Genomic DNA, 6,078 nt, shown 5'->3' on the forward strand with positions numbered 1-6,078 from the left:
ACTTAAAAAGCATGTGGCTGCTGGAGTAGAAATCAACATAAGAGGTTTGTGTTTGTAGAACATTCATCTTTCTCTTCTTTATGGAGCATGAGTCATTTAAACATAATTTGGTTTCAGATAGCAAAAGGAGAACTCCTTTGCACTTGGCTATGGACCATGGTCACCTAGATACTGTCGAGATTCTTGTCAGTTCAAATGCTCAGCTATCTGATTTTTTTCTGTGCCCCACACTCATTGGGTGAGTGTATTTGAGCAAAAGAAGCCGGTGGTAATTCTGAACCAAGTATTTTTAGTAGGTTTGCATCACAAACTGCACCAAATGGGCAAACGTTTGCTATACCCATTACACTCTCGGCAAGTTTGAGCTTGCCAGGTTCTGTCATATTGATATACTACTAGCTTAACTTGTCAGGTAGAGTAGTTAGTACATATCCTTAGATCCGTTTGGTTTATCGTATCATAGGGCTGCCTTTCGAGACCCTTGAGCTATGTGAACTGAACCTTGCTTCTCTCTTTCAGCCGCGAGAAGGAAGACATCGCCAAACTGCTTGTCAAGCACCATGCTGACCTCCAGATTAAGGATGGGCATGGGAATATATACTGCACCGAACCTGTGCTCCTCAGCCTGGCCGTTCCTGAAGCCGGCAAACTGATATGGCACAATGAATCCAATATACGTTGATGCCTCGTTCTACAACTAGGACTGTAAAAAAAACATAACGAGCTCGATTAGCTGGATTAGATGAGTTGTCTTACCAACCTCATCAATTACATAGTTGCCGAAAGTCAGAAGTTATCCCAGTGTAGACATCTTGTAGTATCATTTCGTACAGTTTATGCTCTTTTTGTGTGTTTGGGCTGCACATCAACAGTTTGGCCAGAAACATATGAACTCATGTTTGTCAATATACATCTGTTATTGCGCCATCGTCATGTCTCCTGCTGGGCAGGCAATTTCTCTTGAGAAATTTCTTGCAGGTATAGATATAGATGTAGAAATTTGTCGAACGAACCACACCCCTTTCATCTGGAACTTTTTTTTTTCGAAATTAGAATATACTATGTTGTCAATATACTATTACATCTCTTATTGTGCCACCACCCGCCATTGGACTAAATAAAGATCCAACGACCGACCTTCATTCTTCTACCTCCAGCTTTCTTCCTCCAACAATTCCTCTCCCCATGAAATCGACTTACCAAATATGAAAATTCAGTCAACTTAACCCAATATGAAAATGCAGTCAACTTACATATAGCCACCGCGTGGAAATTAATATCAGAATTTTTGGAAAATCGACAATATATAAACAATGAACTATGTTATCTTTCTTGCCAAACAATGCACCATGTAGATTTATGACTTTGGGTGTTGGTACGTAGTTCAATCATAATAATCGTACTAAGCTATGAACAGCAACTCCTAGTAAAATCTTAGAGCTCGTCCTGCTCATCGTCCTCCTCGGCGGCGCCGTCATGGCCACCCCCGGCGTTCCGGTAGGCAGCGGCGAAGGCGGGGCTGCACACATCCTCCAGCTCCTTGAGCTTCTCCGCGTAGTCGTCCTGGTCGGCGTCCGGATTGGCCTCGAGCCACTCGCCGGCCTCCCTTACCGCCTCCCTGACCCTCTCCCTGTCGTCGCCGTCCATCTTGGCCCCCAGCTCGCCGTCGGCCGTCGTCCGGGTGCTGTAAACGTACGCCTCCAGCTTGTTCCGCGCGTCCACCGTGTCCCTCACCTTTCTGTCCTCCTCCGCGAACTCCTCCGCCTCTTGCACCATGCGCTCGATCTCCTCCTGCGAGATGCTACGGCCAGCGCTGCTGATCTCGATCTTCTCCGACCTGCCCGTGCCCTTGTCCGCCGCCCCCACGTGCAGGATGCCGTTCACGTCCACCTCCAAGGTCACCTCGATCTGCGGCGTGCCCCTCGGCGCCGGCGCAATCCCGGTGAGGTCGAACTTGCCCAGCAGCCGGTTGTCCTTTGTCATGCTCCGCTCGCCCTCGAACACCGTGATGGCCACCGTCGTCTGCCTGTCCTGGTACGTGGTGAACATCTTGGTTCTCTTGGTCGGGATCGGCGTGTTCCGGGGGATCACGCTCGCCATCAAGCCGCCGGCCGTCTCGATGCCGAGCGTCACATCCAGCACCACAACCTCCTTGGCGTCGCCGCGCACGATGCCGCCCTGCACCGCCGCGCCGTAGGCCACGGCCTCGTCGGGGTTGACGCCCTTGTGGGGTTCCTTGCCGCCGAAGTAGTCGCGGAGGAGCTGCTGCACCTTGGGGATCCTGGTGCTGCCGCCGACCAGCACCACCTCGTCGACGTCGCCCTTGGCCAGCCCGGCGTCCGCCATGGCCTTCTTCACGGGCGCCATGACCTTGCGGAAGAGGTCGGCGTTGAGCTCCTCGAAGCGGGCCCGGGTGAGCGGCTCCGACAAGTCGACACCGTCGGCCAGCGACTCGACCTCCACGCGGACCTGGAGCTGGGTGCTGAGCGCCCGCTTGGCGCGCTCGCACTCACCGCGAAGCTTGCCGAGAGCGCGCGCGTCGCCGGAGATGTCGACGCCGTGCTTCCGCTTGACGAGCCGGATGAAGTGGTCCATGACGCGCTGGTCGAAGTCCTCGCCTCCGAGATGGGTGTCGCCGTTGGTGGCAAGGACCTCGAAGACGCCGCCGTCGAGCGCGAGCACGCTGACGTCGAAGGTGCCGCCGCCGAGGTCGAACACGAGCACGTTCCGCTCCTTCCCGTCGGCCACCTTGTCGAGGCCGTAGGCGATGGAGGCGGCGGTGGGCTCGTTGATGAGGCGGACGACGTTGAGGCCGGCGATGGCGCCGGCGTCCTTGGTGGCCTGGCGCTGCGCGTCGTTGATGTAGGCCGGGATGGTGATGACGGCGTCCCGGACCTTCTCGCCGAGATACGCCTCAGCCGTCTCCTTCATCCTCGTGAGCAGCATGGCGCTCACCTCCTCCGGGCTGAGCGTCCGCACGTCGCCGGCCTTGACCTCCACCTCGAGGTGCGGCTTGCCGTTCTTGTCCTGTTGTCCACCACCTTGAACGGCAGCAGCTTCATGTCCCGCTGCACCTCGGCGTCGACGAACTGCCTGCCGATGAGTCGCTTGGCGTCGTAGACGGTGCGGAGCGGGTTGGCGGCGGCCTGGTTCTTGGCGGCCTCGCCGATGAGGCGCTCGCCGGAGTCGGTGAAGGCGACCCAGGAGGGGGTGATGCGGTTGCCCTGGTCGTTGGCGATGATCTCCACGCGCCCGTTCCGGTACACGGCCACGCACGAGTAGGTCGTGCCCAGGTCGATGCCGATCACCGGCCCGCCGTTGCCGTTGCCGTTGCCGGAGCCCTTCTCCTTCGCCGCCGCCGCCGCAGCCGGGGGAGCCGCCGTGGCCGCGAGGAGCAGCACCGCGAGCAGTAGCCCGTGCAACTTCGTCGCCCGAGCCATGGCGCCGGCGATCGATCGATCTCTTTTTCGAAGCTAACTGCAAGTACGTAGCAGGACGAGGACGTGGTGCGGCTGCTATTTATGGCGCGAAGAGATGCCTACGTACAGCGACGGCGTGACGTGGACGAATCGGAGGCTGCTTTCGACGCGGTCTGTCCCTCGGGAGCGCGGTGACACGCGTGGGAGTCCATCTGGGCCGTTGGTTTCCACGATCGGACGGCAGCGAGGGCTCATGACACGCTGGCGGGAACCGGGCTGGCTGCTGCGTGACGTGTTGGCTGTCAACAAGGATGTTCGATCATGATTCCAACAAAAAAAAAATCGGCTTTGCTAGAACTTATCTAGCTGAGTTTTAATTATGTCTCATTCACTTTTATAGCCATTGAATTGATACTATAAGATGCGTGTGTGCTGACGTGGTTTGTAGTACTATTTCTATCTGTTTTTGTTTTCAGGTGAATGAGACCAAATTATATCTCATCTAGATGAGTCCTAGGCATTCCCAAAAATATTCGTTCCTGGCCCCATGTCGCAGGCAACACGTGTATAACTATCTGATGACAGGTATCGCCCAATAGATTCAAAATTCAGAAATTCCAAAAGTCGTCTAGAATTTTACTAGGTTCAAATCATCTCTGACCAAATTTAAATTTTATTCAAATCTATTTTGAATTCAAGGGTGCACTGTAGGATCAATGGAGTGTATCGCTGAATTTGAAGGACGCTGCGTCAAAAGAGTTGTATGTGACATTGTTTGGATATAGACAGCCAAACACTTGGATTCATACAACATCATTTCAACAGGCAACTTCGTGACCTGATTTTCTTCAATCACAGCACAAAATTATCTTCACACTTGACCTGTTTTTTTAAAATACTGAAGAAATGCTTACATTCTCGGCAACAAACTGTGACCTGAGCTGACGATGGTCAAAATTTTCAGTTTCTTCCTTACTTTGAGTGAACCGGATATTCTTTACAATCTATCTTTGCCAAACACAAATTTTAGATTTATTGTCTTCTACGATGAAAGCATCAGTATGTATGTGTGTGACAAGTCTGTTTGGGCACATATGTGTGCAACTCAACAATTTCTTTTTGAATACTCTCCCATTTTCCTAGTTCAGGACAAGAAACGTTGAGGCGAGAGTAACTTGTTTAAAATCCACATTTGTTCATGTCCATGAAAAAGAAAATGTTCATGCAGTCCATGTTGAAATCACAACAGAAAATCGAAAAGCGATATGCGATGAACGGCTAATTTGAAGTTCAACAGAGTAGCAAGCACACACTAGTATAGATATGGTCCATTTTAAGATCCCTTGTCGCGCAAGGAAGCCTGAAACCATGTGTGGTGTGAACAACACCATGTAGGTGTGACAAATTGCTCCGTAACTCCCAATCAATTGAGGTCTTCGATTTAGGATACTTCACTTGAATTACTTCCTTCATAACTTGATCAACCAACACTCAACATATGAGTTCATCATAATCTCATCTTCAAGACATATATACAATTCCGCTCTTAAATCATTCTCTCAAGATCTTGATCCATCATGACTGAACTCATAAGCCTAAGCATGTCGTTGAGTTCCTTCAATAAATGCCATCTTGGTCACTTCTTGTACATCACATGGACTACATCTTGATTATTGATTCAACCACATAACTTAAGCTTGATACTTCGGAGTCTATTTCTTTGCTTATAATATATTCATCACTAGAACTCAGTGATCTTAATGCATATCTTGGTCTTGATGGAATTCATTCCAACTTGATCCAATCTCCTTCATGCATCACATATGTAACATATCTCAATACAATGGTTGTTCCATAGGAATTTCCAATCATTACCAACACTTAATGATGTCTTTATCTTGATGGCTTTCATCAATCCACACAATAATTTTCATGCATTTCCTTTGGATTTTTACTTCAAATGCATATCAATGACAAGCATGTCCATAGGAATTGCCATTAGTTACCAAAACCACACATGGGTACTAAATGCAACTTCACCGATACACCCCCTCCTTTTGCATCATTGTTCTACAGTCAACCATCGCCCCGCTTGATGTCGTCCACCATCCGTTGGCAAGGAGTCACCGCTTGTTCCTCCTCCCATCTCCGATGATGACCCACCTATAGAATGCTTTGTCTTCATCTGTGTCATTGTTCTGCCCCTAGAACTGCAAGCTCCCAAACATGCCTTGGATCTGTTGAACACTTCAAGCTCAGGTGGCAGTTTCAGGCTTCCTTGTTTATATGGGTGAACTGTTCCATTTTAATAACCCAGAAATGGTTTAGTTCGTGCTTCCGAGTTACAAATCTGTGAATGTTTTTATGGTGTGGTTATGTCCAACAATCTCCCATATACAATGGTCAAGTTGTGAATTTGATGGTGGTGCTAAGTTAATTTTATGTCCAACGTCCTCTTGTATACAACGTCCTTGGGTCAAGTCAGTGCCAACAAAATTAGAAAACAAAAATAATACTCCCTCCATTTTTATTTAGTTCACATATTAGCTTTGGTCAAAGTCAAGCTTTACAAACTTTGACCAAGTTTATATACAAAAATATTAAGATATACAATAACAAATCAACAACATTAGATTTATTATTAAATGTACTTTCACAT

General features: G+C 49.3%; 1 pseudogene; it reads right to left on the reverse strand.

Moving 5' to 3' along the window:
- Positions 1 to 1,434: 1,434 nt before the first annotated feature.
- LOC119352426 lies at positions 1,435 to 3,440 on the reverse strand (annotated as a pseudogene).
- Between the last annotated feature and the right edge of the window lie 2,638 nt (positions 3,441 to 6,078).

This window comes from Triticum dicoccoides, chromosome 2A (genome assembly GCF_002162155.2).
Source record: "Triticum dicoccoides isolate Atlit2015 ecotype Zavitan chromosome 2A, WEW_v2.0, whole genome shotgun sequence".
NCBI classification, from domain to species: domain Eukaryota; kingdom Viridiplantae; phylum Streptophyta; class Magnoliopsida; order Poales; family Poaceae; genus Triticum; species Triticum dicoccoides.